We start from the raw sequence: 18,989 nt of genomic DNA, 5'->3' as shown, positions 1-18,989 counted from the left end.
CCACAGTTCCCTTATACTAAGTTGTTGACGAGTGCTTTCAGAGAGCAGGAGTGCAAGCCGAGTAGAAAATCGTTCGGCTGTCTGTGTGATTACAGCTTCTCGATGGCGAATCATCCTTGCGTTTGCTGACGTGCGTTTTTTGAGATAAGTCCACGTCGATGTCCGGAACAACTTGCCATTGGCTTAAATGTTCGGTTGCATCCGAACTTAGCCCTCGTACCAAGTTTCTTTAAGATATATTTCAACTTTTACTACTTATTAAATTAAAATCTAATCAAACTGAAATTACTTATGAACATATGTGATATAAACTCAATTAAAGCTAAATTGAATGTATGGGGGATATATGGAAAACGTCAACCAAATAAGAAGAGATCCCAATTTTATTTTAAAGTTATGATAACAATGAGTATAAAGCCAGCTGGGGAAGTTCCTCTGTAATTCATTTCAGTTTTAAATTGTAATTATATGTTGTCGCAATTGTATTTATATGTTGTGTTTGACGAAACGATTCAATACCAATCGAAAACTCAAATGTTTTACATGTGGCTACTTTTAAGAGCACAGACAGACCGACGGACCAACATCCAACCATTCGAATCGCAAAGTTGGGTAGGGTGTGAACCGAAAACTTTGCTGAATATTTTTGAGGTGAGCTTTCAACAAGTGTAAAATATTTTCTAATTTCTACCCTGAAATATTCCGTTTAGTATTAGAACGTGGCAATTAAATAAATATTTATTTATAAATATAAGTGTTAAAACTTGATTATTATTCTATACAATTACAACAATATACATATTTAATATAATCTAAACTTATTATTAGAACGCCGCAATATATGATTTAAATAAATATGTGTTTATTTATGGCTGTAATAAAACTTGGTTTTTATTTTCTACAGTTACAATATATATTATTTACCTTTATTCTAGCTATGACCTTATGCCATGCAATAGTTATGTTGCCACAGTTTCTGTCAAGTCTTTAATTTTCGAAGTGGGTGGGATTATTGAGCGAACACTTTACGCAAGTACGGAATATTCACGTAAGTAGTACTAGTTCGAAAAAATAAATGCAAGCACATGTATCCTATTACAAAACACTGAGCCTGTTTATATCTATATACCTGTTTTTAGATATTGATGTGAAATTTAACTCTTTATCCCAGAGTAGCTGCTCAATGGTGGAAACCGCTGATCTACGGCATATTTGCAATAAGAGTGATATGATTTTTTTTTTAAATAAAAAGCACTCATTTTTAAGGTAATTCAAATGTTTTTTATTTAAAGCGAAGTACAAGCGATACAATTAAGTTCTGAATACAACATCATTCAAATGGCCTCCACGATTTCTTTTCCCCCTTTTCGAGTACCTTTTCCTCTTAATTAAGTTGTATGTGCAGGAAAAAACGTATAACGTTACGTTTCGTATATTATTCAATTTCAAATATTTACACAAGTTATAGTTTAAATGTAGATTTATACGAATTCAAGATGAAATATTCGGGATATAATTTTTTTTTTTAAGCGAATAATCCTAATTTAGATTTAACATCCTTCATAAGCGCTTGCACAGAATCCTTATTCGCCACATATTCCTAAATTGCCTCTTATTTTTCACTGTACGTTGTGTCTTTAACAGTTTTGATTTAATAATGGCCCAATAAATCCCAATCGGCCTGAGCTGTGGGCAATTCGGAGGGTTCTCCTCTTTGGGAACAACAACCACTTTATTGTCTTGGTACCACTTTAAAGCGGATTTTACGCAATGATATGTCGCAAGATCAGCCCAAAAGAGTACTGGTTCCTTATGAAGCTTAATTAAAGGCAAAAGAGTTTCTGAAAATACTCATTAACATAAATTTCCAGTCATCGACTAACACTCGACGTAAACGGTTGTGCTCTCAATTTTATTGTCTGCGAATTCAGAATAGTTTACTATCTCATTCCTCACCTCACTCTATTCTCTCAAATTTTTTAGTGAATTTCAGTGAATTAGGGAGACCATTTTAGAAAAAAATAGGTTCGCCCTATTATCTTCTAGCCCCCAACAAATTAATGGAGCAATTATCGAAGGATGAATTATTTCCTACTTTACCAACAACAAAAAAAGATGGCCCTAAGTATGTTGTGGTAAGTTCAAGTGAATTATTTCCTACTTTACCAACAACAAAAAAAGATGGCCCTAAGTATGTTGTGGTAAGTTCAAGTGAAACAAGCAAACCTTTAAATAAATTTTCATGCTTCGCTGTGCATAAAGCCCTGAAACATATTAGTTCTGACATAATAAGAATTAGTGAACTAAAAGACGGCAATTTACTACTCTTAGTAAAAAATAGCAATATCGCAAAAAAATTCACAGCAACAAAACACCTCATTGGTATTTGTTATGTAAAAAATGAACTACATAAAATTTAAACTCCTCAAAAGGCACTATCTACGCTCCGTATTTAAATCAAATCTCTGACAATGAAATAATTGAAAATTTTAAAGAACATTGTGTTACATCCATTTACAAATTTCTAAAATATATAAATGGTCAAGTGGCGTGGTTCTTTTAACCTTCGATCGCTACTACTTACCCGAAAAAATTTATGTATCATGGTATACAACCAAGGTAAGACCGTACTACCCAAACCCAATGAGATGCAAAAACTGCCAACTTCTTGGCCATCCAAAATAAACTCTGCAATAAGATCCCTATCTGCGACACATGTGCATTTCCAACACACTCTAGCACTCTCTGTGTAAATTGTTCTGCTGAACACGCCGCCTCAAGTAAATTGTGTCCAAAGTTCAGCGAAATAAAAAAAAAAATAATAAAAATTCAAACAGATATTAAAAGCTCATTTCGCGAAGCAGTAAATATTCACAAATCACAAATACCACATGTTTTTAATTCTACATCTCCTTCATTCGCTAACGTACTTAACAATCCGACAAACATAGAACTCAAATAACAAACAAAATACCCAAAGAGGAGCGCAAATCTCTCCTTCTACTTCTATTTCATCTTCACCATCTAACTGTAAAATAACACACGAACAACGAAGCAACGAAAATAAAACCACCACAGTAAATTCAACAAATTCTCACTCTAAAACAAACAGCACAAATATTGAAAATCAAACAACTATAGTAAACGCAACAAGTTGAACGTACTCTCTCCCAACAACAAGTGCAGTCGATGACTCATCCACAACTCCCTTTGATTAAAACTTTTAAAAAATTAACAGCTAGTATAAAACCACTTCAAGCCCTAGAAAAATATGGAGTGACATAAAAGCTCTTTCAGGTGGACACTATCAAAACAAAATTGACTTTATCCAATCACCGTTAGGTCCTATTTATGATCCACAAAAAATCGCTGAAAATTTTGTCAAAGTATGGTCAAGCAATTCCAAAAATTTTAACTTCCACTCTAATTTTGTCACTCTTTCAAACGAAGTAATTTCACAAAATTACTGCAACTCATCACTGCGGTTTGAAGCCGCATTGATAGTAGTGATGAGCGATATTTCACTACCGGTGATTTTTTCACTGTGATTGAAAAATCGCATATCGCAACTGCGATCACATTTTATAAATAGCAGTTCGAACCTGTGATTTTCGATAGCAGTTCGAAACTGTGAATTGCGATCGCTGTTCGAATTTGTGATTTGCGATAGCAGCTCGAAACTGTGATTTGCGATAGCAGTCCGAACCTGTGTATTGCGATAACAGTTTGATTTTGTGAATTGCGATTGCGATTGCGATAGCAGATCAGAATAAGCTTGTAAAACTGTTAGCAAAGCCAGTGAAAAACGCCTTCCTTCCTTTTCCTTCCTCATCGGCAAAATGTGTTAGCAGTGAAAAACGTGGCAAAAACGCAGAATTCAGCCGTCCTTGTTTGTTTTCATTTGCACAATGTTGCCATTGCTCAATACGCATATATAGTTTTGTACACATCTATGTTTTTAATTACGATTTTTTATAATATAAAATATCAAAACTGAGAAAAAACTATTAAAAATAGTTTATATATTTATAAATAATAGCATTCGACTCTGATTGAATTATAAAAGTTGATAATTACTACAGTATATAGATATTGGCAGCCCTGGATTGTGAGTGAGCATTCAGCTGACACGTTTCCACGGCAAAAATCAAAATGCTGTAGATTCCCACGTCATCCTACGTCAAAGAGAGAAGGGAGTAGCGTTTTTCACTGTGCACTTACATTGCGCGCCCATAAGATTGGTCGTATCAGCTGACACGACCCACGATTCTACGTTTTTCACTGTTCCAGCTATGTGGCTTTTTAATAGCACAGTACATGCGATCACAACAGCAAATAGCAGAAAAGTACCAGCTTTCTGCGGGATATTGTAGATATACCAAAGTGATCAGGGTGACGAGTAGAGTTGMAATCCGGATGTCTGTCTGTCCGTCCGYCCGTGCAAGCTGTAACTTGAGTAAAAATTRAGATATCATGATGAAACTTGGTACACGTATTTCTTGGCTCCATAAGAAGGTTAAGTTCGAAGATGGGCAAAATCGGCCCACTGTCACGCCCACAAAATGGCGGAAACCGAAAACCTATAAAGTGTCATAACTAAGCCATAAATAAAGATATTAAAATGAAATTTGGCGCAAAGGATCGCATTAGTGAGGGGCATATTTGGACGTAATTTTTTTGGAAAAGTGGGTGTGGCCCCGCCCTCTACTAACTTTTTTGTACATATCTCGAAATCTACCATAGTTATGTCAACCAAAAATGTATAGGGTCGTTTCTTTTAGGCATTTTCATTTACAGTTCAAAAATGGAAGAAATCGGATAATAACCACGCCCACCTCCCATACAAAGGTTATGTTGAAAATCACTAAAAGTGCGTTAACCGACTAACAAAAAACGTCAGAAACACTAAATTTTACGGAAGAAATGTCAGTAGGAAGCTGCATCCAGGCTTTTTTTAAAATTTGAAATTGGGCGTGGCGTGGCCCACTTATGGACCAAAAACCATATCTCAGGAAGTACTCTACCGTTTTCAATGAAATTCGGTATTATTATATACATGATATCTCTTAACATGATGACATGTACCAAATATGGGTGAAATCGGTTCACAAGCACGCCTGAAATCTCGATTATCACTTTATCATGCGAGAGTATAAAATGTTCGGTGACACCCGAACTTAGCTCTTCCTTACTTGTTAATAATGGCTAATGTAGCAAGGAAAAGAATTGAAGTATGGCAGATGTTTGAAGTGGTAACGAAATATATGCAAAATGCAATATCTGCAAATCAAGAATTTCATATAAAACTTCTTTAACAAATTTAGAAAAACAGAATAGATATCCTACAGTAAAACTACCAGCTCAAATGGTATATATGTAATAATTTAAAATTTTTTAATATAAAGTTATTAACTTTTGCTTTACTAATAGAAACAAGCAAATCATACTACAACTATTGTAATTCAAACCCCCTCTAACTCGGAAGCTACAATAGATATTGATAAGTCAGGAACTTCGAGACATCCGAACAGCTCCAACATTTGCGAAAATGTAGTGAAAAGAAAGGTGGAAAAACTTGACTCGAGTTACAGGGCCCAAAAGAGAATTTGCCGCCAATAACGAGAAAAAGTTTCCGTCGTTCCCACGACAGTCGGCCAAACACTGTCAAATCGGCAGAATCTGCCACTACAACAACAACAAAAGGTCTCCATTTGAAAGTCGACTTAGTTGCGATCGCACTAGCAATATAAAATCACACTGAAATCGCAGATATTGAAAAATCGCAATATCGTTAATCTCTAATTGATGGAATCTCCCATTACAATTGAAGAATTTGATTTTACTATCAGCAAAATGTCCGGAAAAATACCTGAATCAGACAAAATTTCTTACCTACTATTAAAAAACCTCCCACACTCCTTAAAAGTCAGATTGATAACTTTATACAATAACATATTAGAACAAGGCATACTGCCGCAGGAGTGGAAAAAATCTGTTATTATCCCTCTCCCCAAATCTAACAAATCAAATACCTCAATCACTGACTTCAGACCAATTTCTTTGATTTCTTGTATGGCAAAAGTTCTGGAAAAAATCATTTCAAAGAGGATAATGTGCCAAACAAAAGAATTTAATAAGTCCCAATTCGCAAGTTCGCTTTTCAAAGTGGTCTTGGTGTCATTGACCCTCTACTTTACTTTGAACATTGCGTCTCTTCAACAATGACTGCGAAAAACCACTTATCCGTCCTCAGCCTAGACTTTGAAAAAGCTTTTGATAGAATGGGAGTACTACAAGAACTACAAAAATGGGACATTAGAAACAAAATGTATAATTTTATTAAGGAATTTCTTTCAAATCGTAAATTTGCAGTAAGTGTTTGCAACATCAACTCTAATATTTTCCCCCTTCATAACGGCATGCCACAGGGATCTCCTCTCTCGGCAATGTTATTTATCAATTCAGCAATTGAATAGCCTCATACCGCAATGTTGACCACCTTATCTACGCTGACGATGTATTAATATTCTCGGCTTTAACTTGAACGAAGTCGAAATCAATTTTACTAATATTCTGACCGACATAATGGAAGGGTCTAAAGCGACAGGAACCAAAGTTTCTGCAAGCAAAACATGTCACATCTGCACAAAAAGAAATTCCACCTTCCCTAACATTTCCTTTGAAAATCTCAAATCCCACATACTGACATCCTAAGAATACTTGGTATATTATTTGATAAAAAGCTAACATTTAAGGAACATTGTAAATTTGTTAGATTAAGCTTACTCAATAGATTAAACATTATTAAGTTTCTTTCATCAAAACACTGCCACATACACATCTCAACACTTGTAAATATCACAAAAGCACTGATGTTGTCAAAAATAGATTATGTACTCGCAATTTACGGACATTATGCAAAAAACCACCTCACCCGATTTGAAACCCCATACCACATAGCGGCAAGAAGAAGCATTCGCGCATTCCCCACCTCACCAACCAAAGTACTCGTAGCACTAACGGAAGCAGGTCTCCCAAACATTCATCATGGAACAAAATTCAACACAATGATAATCATACCAAAGTTCATGCAGTGTAAAAACTCGATTTTGTTTAATCTACTGAAAACAAATCCTAAAACCAACAAGCCATCTATTATCATAAACTGCTTGAATATTATCAATCAGTTTCATATGACTTCGATACCACAACTCTTAAAAGTGATCACTCACCCGCATTGGCCAACGTCGAAATCGTCCATAATAAGCAATATATCCAGCTGTTCAATGACGCAGTAGTAAAGTACAAACCGGAGTGGAAGTTATACACCGACGGATCCAAATCAGACACCCACTCTTCGTTTGCGGTAACAAACGACCAAGGTGTCACCATAACCGTCGAAATTTTACCAACGTACTGCTCGATATTTACAGCTGAAGCGGCTACGATATATGAAGCGGTTCTATTTGTCGCACAAACATATGTGCGGATAGCAATTCGACAATTAACGCTATTTTGAATGACACAAGCTCAGTCCTGATCAACAATATAAAAGAAATTTTGTATCAACACAAAAATAGAATTAAGATCATGCGGATCCCTCGTCATACCGGTATTAGAGGAAACCAACTTGCAGATGACCGTGCAAAAATGGCTGGAAAAGAACCACTACTTTCATTCGATCACTGTACGCTGAAAGACATTCGCAACATGGTAAAAAAAAGTTGTGGACGAGTCAGCATCGACAGATTGGTCAAATTTTCAACACCATTACAAGGAACATAATCTCTCTGCAAACAATCCAAACTACCCAACTGATTGCTCCTGCGAAGATATAAAAATCTTCGTTCGCCTGAGAATAGGTCACACTTTCAAAACTCACAATCATCTTTTAAACAAAACGGCTAAACCAAGCTGTTCATATTGTAATCAGCCAAATCCAGGGTAACTAATGAAAGCCGCTACCAAAAAAAAAATTAAATACCTTTTTTTCTATTTAATGAATCTTTTTAATTTTCTTTTTTTATTTTGCAGATTGACTTTTACATTTAACAAATATGGATAACTGGGACACTGAAACAAGAATTTGGATTGTAAGCCGCTATTACGCACTGGAGTCCGTAGTTTCGTTTCAAAGAGCAATCCTCCGAGCAGATGGACCAGACCGTAATGAGACTTGTAAACAATTTTGCCGAGCATGGGACAGTCAACAGAAGACCTTATCATCGAAACCCTTCAGTTCGAACGGAGGAAACAATCGCTGCTGTAACTGCTGCCATACAAAACAATCCACGTGTTTCGACAAGAAGCTTATCTGCTCAAATGGGTGTAAGCAGACAGTCATTACAGTCAATTATGCACAAAGATGTGAACTTATTCCCATATACAATTCAAATGGCCAACAAACTGAACGCTGCAGACTAGCCGATTCGCTTGGAATTTTGCCAGAAGATGCTTCAAATGGTGGAAGAGGATGGAAACAGGTTGAACTGTCTTTTCATGTCTGACGAGCCCATTTCGATTTAAACGGCAACATAAACAAACAAAGTTGTCGAATATGGAGTGCTTCCAACCCACAGATACTCCATGAGACGGAATTGCATCCATTTCGAATCACAGTGTGATGTGCAGTTTCCTCACGCTGCATTGTCGGGCCTTATTTCTTCGCAGAAAACGGTCACACCGTTACATTTACTGGAGGCCGTTACTTGAGCATGTTGAGAGAGTTTTTGTATCCAGAATTATGCCGAATGGGAATTTCTTTCAACTCTGTGTAGTTTCAACAAGACGGTGCAGCTCCTCACATAGCCCMACCTGTTATGACAGAATTGYGACKAAAATTTCCCAATAAGCTGATATCCAGAAACTCCACATTCCGTTGDCHACCCAGGTCGCCTGACCTTACTGCACCTGACTTTTTCTTGTGGGGTTATTGCAAACAGGAAGTCTACAAAGCAAAACCAACAAATTTGAATGAACTAAGGCAATCCATTCGAGAAACAATTGCGGCTTTTCTTGTCTCAACTCTCCAAGCAGTAATGAACAACTTTTTGGTAAGATGCCGCACATGCATCAACGAGCAGGGGGGGCATTTAAATTCCATTATTTTTAAAACTAATTAAGCTATATTTAATAAAATTGAATGAGCTTTTGCATGAATAAAAGAAAAATGAATTCCATACACTGAAAAAAAAATTATTTGACACCCTGAATATCAGTAAATCACATTCTAAATGAATGCACTGTTTTAAATACATCTAGGACAACTACATTTGGTAAAACGAAACCATCAAATCTTTTAAAGACACCAAATACTGACAACATCAGGGCAATCAACAATTTCCTAAAAATATGAAACATATCAAACTTAATTTATTTGTTATTAAACCAATGTTAGATACTTATAGACACTTATAATATTGTAATATAAGAGCCGAAGACCTCAGTATCCAGCGCCTTGACTTAGTGAATTAATTATTTATAATTAACTCTCTTGTCAATAAATAAAAAAAAACATAAATTTCCTGATTCATTGTTCCATAGCCTATAAAAGGTTCCCGTTTAAAGCGATTCGCCAGTGTCATAGCCATACTAGAAATTTTTTTAAGAATTTGTCAACCTTTTTATTTTGAAATTTATCAGAAACTCCTCATCTTTTGTTCACTGTGTAAAATTGTCCCCGTCGAATTTGTTTAAAATCCGCTTTTACCTAGGATTCATCGTCCATTACAACGCAGTTAAAATTAGGCATGAACTTTTCATATAATTGTCGAGATCGTCGTTTTGCCAAAAAATGTTGGTTATCATTGCGGTTTGGTACTGCATTCACTTTGAAGGAACGTAATCCATATTCTTTGCGTACTTTCTGTACATATGGAGGCGACATTTGCACTTTCTCGGCGACATCTCGTACTGAAAGTCGAGGATTTCTTTTCAAATAGGTCAACACATTTTTTGCTACAAGTGGAGATTCAAGTCCTTGTTGTCTACCACTACCGGCCTTTCTATTCAATGATAAGGAGTCATTGTACGAAAGATACCGAAGATTTTGCAATTTGAATTTGGCGATGTCGCTGTGACACCTACTTGGATTTTCCAGCTTTTTGCGCAAAACCGATGTACGAACGGGTATATTTGTTGCTGAGAAATTTTACACTAACCATATTTTTGTAGATAATGTAGATGATGTTGAAATTTGATTTTACCGTTAGAAATTTCTAAGCTGCGCGGATTTCTATTAGACCGGTTTTTTTCCTGCACATACTTTAGTACGTTCAGCATTGACTTCTAAGGATTGAAGAGCGTCTAGTTTAGTTTCGAAGACCAATAATTTCGAATAACCCCTCAAGAAGTAGTCAAATGGTTTTAAATCACAACTTCTTGGAAGCCATTCAAGCCCAAAATCTGTTGATATAATTGAGTCTTTCTTTTTCGGAATAATTCGGTTGTTGCCCGTATCCCCGTCTTGTTGGAACGTGCAAAATGTCAACCAGAAAATCGATGTCCACGTAATTATATATATATATATATCCCAAACTAAAAATACAAAAATATATATAAATACAACCCCATATGTCATTACAACTTTTACTTGCATGAGCTTGGAAATTTCAATGAGTTCATTTTAACGTAAATTTAAATATATAATATATATAGTAACATGAAGTTTTTAATTGTGTCTTTATTGTGTGTTTATTTAAACTCCATTTTCAGACTGATTGTAAAAAGCTTATGTAATTTTCTAAACGAGTGGCAAATTGTTTGTTAGTACTTAAAAGTGATCATACAGATTTCTTTTTTTGGTTTTCCAAGTTAATGCAAAATTGTTTCGCCAGCAATTATGCGCGCGTTTTATAGTTATGCACGCGCAAGATTGTATGTTCAATTATGGATATGTCAGCATAATATGCCACTTCCCTCCCCATAAAAAGGAAGCTTGTGCTATTGCTGAAATTAAAGGATGCAATCTGAGTAATGCAGTTGTATTTGCATATTGCATTTCTATGGTTGTTTTAGCATTAACTTCAAACATATGCAAACAGTACAAGTTATAAGACTTCTGATAAATACAATTACAGATGGTGATATTATTATTTGATATGAATTGTATAATGCCTTTAAGGGTAAGTTCAATTGGTTTTATTTGTATTTTATATATTGGGTGTGTTTTTACAAATAAAGGTTGAAATTGTTTCATTATTAGAAATATTAATTGAAGTAATTGTACTTATAATATAAGACGGCAACAAAACAAAGAATTTAACGGAATATTGTCGTCTCAAGTGAGTGCATATTTAGCAGATAAATCCAGCTTTATGCCTGATTTGATTTTGTTTCTTTAAATTATAATTATTATTGTTTTAAGTGGTTTTTAAGTTGTCATTCGCAGATTTACAGATCTTGAATTGTAATTTTGAATAATGCCACCAGAACGTAATAATATTGGGAGACATTCGCGTGGAGCTTCACAAGTAGCAGTTAGCAGAGTACAAGAAAATGATATGCAGCATTTGCAAAGAAATTTAGTTTATATACAACGTACTACACATAGAAAGAGAATTTTGCAAAATAGGATACGTGTTTTAGATAATTTTAATCGAGCAGAGTTCAATTATTACAGTTATATTTTAACTTTTTAAGGTAACTGATTCTCTGTCAGAATCAAAGCGAGATTTACCATAGAGTAGGCTAATTATTGCAATTTGCATCAGCGAACTATCAATGTTTGCAGTTTTATTTTATTGGGAATTCCAATATTGAAATTGAACGTCGTTGCCATTTTTATTGTCAGTTTCGGTTTCAGCCGCATGATATTGTGTTGCATCGTAAGAATTCGAATTTACAAAGTGTTCTTGAAATGCATCGTTTCTATGATACTTTACAATATTCGATTATATTTTGGCAACGAAAGGATGGGTATTATTTTAATATCACAATGATAAATTCATTGAACGTTGAGTGAAAACCACATCAAATCTATTGGGAAATATTTGATTTTATATTTGATGGGATTGTTTCATTGTAGGATCTGAAAAAAATAATAGGGTTAGCGCAATGAATTATTATTTATATCGTTTGTTGATCCACAAAAGTAAGATAAATCATATTGTTCGCTGTCGACGACTTTTCCATCAGTATGCTGTAAATATGTATGCAAAGATGGACACTGAGCGATTGAATTTTATTCAGTTTAATCAGCAAAAATTACGTACGGGAATACATACGAGTACATTTGCGTATTGCCATTAGCAACGATGGAAATGTGAACGATCTTGCAAGAATGATTATTTTATTATTTTTTATTAGTGGTAGTCCCCGTTATATGCACAAAATGTAAAGGATGCAATGACTTACGTACGACACACTGCTCATTCACAACTAATGTTAACACTATTTTCGATTATATTGGCAACCTGTTTTCCTTCGAATCCAATGGGTCGCTCTTTCTTTACTTCAACACAAAATCAGATGGAATCATTTGAATCCGGGAATAAAGACGTCTTCACGTTTAAATTTCCCGGCGAAAATCGTTGCTCCAATAACATTTTTCAATAACTTTTTAACAGCTACACTTGTACTATTACAAAGCCGTGGTTGACTTATATTACGAAGCATAATAATTAGTAATTCGACTTTGAATTGAAGATTATGCAGTGATAATCCCGGCAAACCAAGCGAATTCAGAAAGTCGATAGCATAATTCATCACATCTTCTTCATTCGTCATAGTATCCAAAGATTTATACGAAACCACATCACCTGGTATATTAAATTGCAAGCTGTACTTAATTTGTTAACATCTTTATTTTTTGCTGCCAAAATAGCTCTTTCGCTCAATTAAGCATGATTTTTAAATGGCAATGCAATGTTCGGAAAAACGATTAAACGTCAAAACTTTTCTCCATTTTGTAAAAATTTTCTGGAAAACTTATCAGCTGATGCATAGTTTTATAGTTGAAGTCGAGCATTTGTTGTAAGTTTAAATTTTTTGACGTGTCTCCACAAATATGCTTGCTTTTTAAGCAATCGTCTATCTCATCACCAGCCGTAGACAGTGGAATAACAGGCAACGTTTGTCTAAAATCTCTTGCTAACAATGTCAAAGCACTACCAAACAAAGCTTGATTTCCTCGTAAATCTTTCACAGTTCTTTCCAAAGACTTTTACTGACTTTTTATGAGCCATGGTGCACTCATCCCACAAATAATACAAGTACTGAATTGCTGTAGAACTTTTGCAATTTCAAACGTTTTTGATATATTGCATGTAGGTGTTTCATTAACTTCAGCGCAGAATGAGCTGTACGACCACCATCCAACAAGGTGGCCAGAAGAAGCCAGTGCCAGTGGAACTTTATTTAGAGAACGTACCGTTGCTAACAGTAATGATATCAAAAAAGTTTTTCCGATGCCTCCCGGTGCATCCAAAAAATAAAATCCACCGTCCTCACTGCAAATAGCTTGCATAATGGATTGAATGGATAAACATAATGAATGGAATGGATAAACATAAGAATTCAATTTATTATGATCATACTGTTGTTCATGTTATAATTCCTGATTGCAAAGATCATGCATAAGTCGATTAGGCGATGTTAAGAACAACAGAGCTAATGTTTTGCTTGATATAGATAAACATAAATTTTTAATCATCATCAATTCCTCATTATAAATTTCCGGCATGAAATTCATTAAAGGAACTGCATAGATGCTACGAACTCGATGTAAAATATCTTCTGCAATACGTTCACGATAAGTTGTCCATAATTCCATTGGATTCGAAGGAAAACAAGTTGCCAATATAATCGAAAATACTGTTAACATTAGTTGTGGATAAGCAGTGTCGTACGTAAGTCAATGCAACCCATGAATTTTCCACAATATAACGGGGACCACCAGTATATGAAGATGACAAAATAATCATTCTTGCGTCGTAGTTAATGGCAATACGCAAAGGTACTTGTATGTATTCCCGTACGTAATTTTTGCTGATTAAACTGAATAAAATTCAATCGCTCAGTGTCAATATTTGCATACATATTTACAGCATACTGATGAAAAGTCGTCGACAGCGCACAACATGATTTATCTAACTTTTCCGGATCAACAAACGATATGAATAATAATTAATTGCGCTAACCTTTTTATTTATTTCATATCCCACAATGAAACAATCCCACCAAATATAAAATAAAATATTTCCCAATAGATTTGATGTGGTTTTCACTCACCATTCAATGGATTTATCATTTTGATATTGATACCCATTCTTTCCTTGCCAAAATATAATTGGATATTGTAAAGCATCATAGAAACGATTCTTCTTCTTCTTAATTAGCGTAGACACCGCTTACGCGATTATAGCCGAGTTAACAACAGCGCGCCAGTCGTTTCTTCTTTTCGCTATGTGGCGCCAATTGGATATTCCAAGCGTAGCCAGGTCCTTCTCCACCTGGCCCTTCCAACAGAGTGGAGGTCGCTGCTCCCCCTTCGGGTACAGCGTCGAATATTTTCAGAGCTGTTGTGTTTTCGTCCATTCGGACAACATGACCTAGCCAGTGTAGCCGCTGTCTTATAATTCGCTGAACTATGTCAATGTCGTCACACTATATATCTCGTACAGCTCATCGTTCCATCGAATGCGATATTCAGCGTAACCAACGCGCAAAGGACCATAAATCTTTCGCAGAACTGCTCTCTCGAAAACTCGTCACGTCGACTCATCAGATGTCATCGTCCAAACCTCTGCACCTATCAATATCATCGGCATACGCCAGCAACTGTACACTCTTATAGAAGATTTTACCTTCCTATTTAGTTCTGTAGCTCGAATTATATTCTCCAGAAGCAGGTTGAAGAAGTCGCACGCTAGGCAGTCGCCTTTTCTGAAACCTCGTTTGGTATCGAACAGCTCGGAAAGGTCCTTCTCGATTCTAACGGAACTTTCGGTGTTGCTCAGCGTCAGTTTACAAAGCCGTACTAGTTTTGCGGGGATACCAAATTCAGACATCGTGGCATAAAGGCAGCTCCTTTTCGTGCCGTCGAAAGCAGCTTTGAAATCGACGAAGAGGTGGTGAGTGTCGATTCTCCTCTCACGGGTCTTTTCCAAGATTTGGCGCATGGTGAATATCTGGTCGGTTGTTGATTTTCCAGGTCTGAAGTCACGCTGATAAGGCCAAGTCAGTTTGTTGACGGTTTAATCTTTAACACAATATGCTCCATAGAACCACATATGCAATGTTGAGGAGTTTTATCCCGCGGTAATTGGCGTAGATTGTGGGATTTACTTTTTTGTGGATTGGGCATAGCCCACTTAAATTCCAATCGTTGGGCATGCTTTCGTCCGACCATATTTTACAAAGAAGCTGATGCATGCTTCTTATCAGTTCTTCGTCGCACTGTATGAATAGCTCGGCCGGCAATCCATCGGCCCCCGCCGCTTTGTTGTTCTTCATTGCCCCTGTCAGCCAGCTTACCAAGCTCTTTGTACTCACGCATTTCGGCCTCTTTCTTTTTCTGTCTGCAAATGCGTCTCGCTTCCCTCTTCAACTCTCGGTATCTATCCCATCCCATACGTGTTGTAGTCGATCGTAACGTTGCGAGGTAGGCAGCCTGTTTTCTTTCCGCTGCAAGACGGCACTCCTCTTCGTACCAGCTGTTCTTTTGTTTTTCCGATCCGGAGACAACAAGGTAGCTTGGTGGATCTTCTTATGCTGGAATCTAGTACTGCAGGTATATTTCCGGCCCCGGCGAAGTCGATCAGCCTCAACCCATTGGGGATGTTTCCTCGTGGAGGCTGAATTTACCGACCGTAGTGGCAAACATACCTTCTTTGCCCAGCCTGGCGTTAAAGTCGCCAAGCACCATTTTGACATTATGGCTAGGACAACTCTCGTAGGTGTGTTCTAGGCGCGCATAGAAGGCACATCGTCCTTCCCTTCCGTCGGGGCATGGACGCAAATCAGCGATATGTTAAAGAGCCTCACTTTGATGCGGATTCCGGATATTCCAGGTGCATGCTCATCCGAGGCTTGTTGTTTCCTTTCATTGGGGGTGGGTTTTTTTACGTGGCGGGTCGCAAACCCACCACACAACCCTATGTAGGGGATGTTTCGCCTTCTTACTTTAGCTCGCCTTCAAACGGATATTCTTCGACTACCCAGAGAATAATTTGTCAAAGACCGGAAGTTGTGAGCATATGTAAAAGAATCGTTTCTGGCCACTCCCAAGTGAATGGCGATCAGAGAACTTTCCTCACTTGCGTGAGCTTCTACACAGCACTCCATCCGCCTTAAAAAGGCAAAATATAACTGTAATAATTGAACTCTGCTGTATTCAAATTATCTAAAACACGTATCCTATTTTGCAAAATTTTTCTTTCTATGTGTAGTACGTTGCCGATAAACTAAAATTATTTGCAAATGCTGCACATCATATTCCTGTACTCTCCTAACTGCAACTTGGGAAGCTGCACGCAAATGTCTGCCAATATTGAAAATCTGCAAATCTGTGAATAACAACTTAAATCCACATAAAACAATAATATTGGAACGAAGGAGGAGATAAGGATTTTGCTGCGGGACCTAACTGAAAAGAAGTGATAATAAAAAAGTAAGAAAAAGTTCGTAAGAAAAAGACCGTAAGAAAGAAAGAGAGAGAGAGATTGAGAGTAAAGCAGATAACTTAAAGTACTTTCGCATATGTATGTTTGTATGCTTATGCATTATTTGTTTTTCTTTGGTTTCTGTTTCATTTCTGTGAATTCTCAACTATTTTGTGTGACTTTTGCTTAAAATACTCTACGTTGGCAGTTGAAAAGTTAAGAATATACTTCACAGGATCACTTCTGCAGTCAGTCTTCATTTACGATGATCGCTCGGTTACATTGTATAACCCTACAAGTAACAAAAGAATCAGCTGTTTTCCAAGAAATTTTTACAGCTGAGATCACCTGATGGAAATCTACCTTTTTTAGGCACAGAGATGTAATTAAAGAAATGTAGTAGATAAAATTTTTTGTGAAAAAGTATTTGTAACGGAAAACATTAATGAAAACTTTCAAGAATATTTTTGAAACAAAAGTTTATTGGATATTTATTCCTCTTCCTCACCACCTCTGAGGGTGCAATGTAGGCGCGCTACCGATCTGTTTTGGGTGTTCGATTCCCCAGGAGGCCTATTTTCACCCTTTTTATATATACAGTTTTAAATCAATCTAATTACTATAAAAAATATGACTAGACAAAAATAAATATATAAAGTCAGGTACACTTCATGAGTAATAATTACATTAAAAATATAGCATTGACAATATATATATGTCAAAACAATCAACTTGAAACTCTTTAAACAAAAATCAAAATAATTATAAAAAAATCAGGTAAAATTCCATTATATGTATACATTAACAATACAAGTCAAAACAATCAACTTCTACTTATTTAAGCAAAAACTAAAATAAATATAAAAAAATCGGGTACAATTCCATTGTAAACATTAACAATACAAGTCATAACATTCGGCTTGTGTTAATTTTAACCAAAACAAAAATTAATATAAAAAATAAGGTACAAGTCAGGAACAACAACAATAATATTCAAAACAATCTACTAAGTAATAAATAATATTTACAAAATATTCTAAATCACCCACAGCGAAATACTTAATATTTTGAACAAAACTGACTAAATTTAATACTTAGGAATTTAAATAATCGAAAAATATTTGAATGTTTTATAAAAATATTGTTAAAGTTATAAATTTTAAAACCTAACACGGCAACACACTATAGCCGTGTTTGAGGCATTTGAACGTTTTAGTGGTAGAACGTTTGGGGGCAACCCGTACCAAGTGACTAATTAGTAGCAGAATATTTGAGGGCAACCCGAACCAAGTGAATAATTTGTAGTAGATTTTTGCGTGTGTGTTAGTGAAAAATGAAGGATTGGTTACTTGTAGGTTTATACAATGCTCGGTTACAACGGATACGGACTTCTGAGTGGTGATTTTGATGAATACGTTTCTTAACTTCTTAAGCGAGTTCCGAAAAGGTTGCCTTAAATGTCTAACGCTTACATATATTTACGCTAGCTTGTTGGCGAAGATGTTTGAGCAGCAAGGGAAGCGGTGACAGTCGGCGATCGTTTGCAGAGAACGTACATTTATTGAGAAGGTCCAACTACGGACAAGCGTGTGAACTGTCAAGAGCCATGAATTTTCTATTAGTGGATTTCACCACTTTTGGCTCGGCAGGAGAAACTTTAACAGAAATTAGTGAACAGGGTTGAGAAATGAATGAAAATTGTGCTCAGACACTTGCGTTGATACTTCAGCCGCATGTTGGTCTCTTTGTTTTCCGTTTGTATGAAATAATATTTATGGATATGAATTTCGTTTTAAAATTTTTATGAATGAATGCAAAAATGATAACATGAAAGTTAAACTATGCTCTTTCAAAGTAAAATTTATTGATATTCTGCAAATAAGATCTACTTTTTGAGTATTTCTTATGCTTGATAATTTAACATACAAACTTAAACGTATATGCAAATACAAATATATATAATACTAGCTGGCAATGGTTGCGCGAGGCTTCGCCACGCCCGTCAAAATATGCAAAATAAAAAAATATTAATAAAATAAAAAATAAACTTAAWTCTTTAGACTGTTCTTTAGTTCAACTTAATCTTTAACATTTACAACTGATTCCAACAAAGCAATTTAACGGAATAGTTATATTTTTAATTTCAGTTATGTCTAAAGCTAAGTTAAATAAAAAARCTTAAGTAATCTCGTAGATTTTTATTGTTCATCAGTAAGCAAAATATTTTTAGGAGAGATTTTATTTTAATTCTTTATTTGTTTTATGACAATTAAAGCGTTAATTTCAAAATTTCTCAGTTTTTATGAACTGGCTTGACTGCAAAGAAAAAAATTCTTAAGTGAAAAGTTGCATAAAAACTAAAATTAAATTCTCTTTAAAATGAGGAAA

At 35.6% G+C, this 18,989-nt stretch overlaps 1 long non-coding RNA gene across 1 annotated transcript; it reads left to right on the top strand.

Moving 5' to 3' along the window:
- Window positions 1–940: 940 nt before the first annotated feature.
- LOC108965661 lies at window positions 941–1,270 on the top strand. The gene is made up of 2 exons (XR_001993123.1): window positions 941–1,048; window positions 1,140–1,270. It is a non-coding gene; the product is annotated as an uncharacterized LOC108965661 (long non-coding RNA).
- The last annotated feature ends 17,719 nt before the right edge of the window (window positions 1,271–18,989 follow it).

The sequence above is a fragment of the Bactrocera latifrons genome, unplaced genomic scaffold, assembly GCF_001853355.1.
Source record: "Bactrocera latifrons isolate USDA-ARS-PBARC rearing strain unplaced genomic scaffold, ASM185335v1 scaffold_1446, whole genome shotgun sequence".
Classification (NCBI taxonomy): Eukaryota; Metazoa; Arthropoda; class Insecta; order Diptera; family Tephritidae; genus Bactrocera; species Bactrocera latifrons.
The sequence above is the reverse complement of the archived record's forward strand: the minus strand, read 5'-3'. Positions and strand labels throughout refer to the sequence as shown.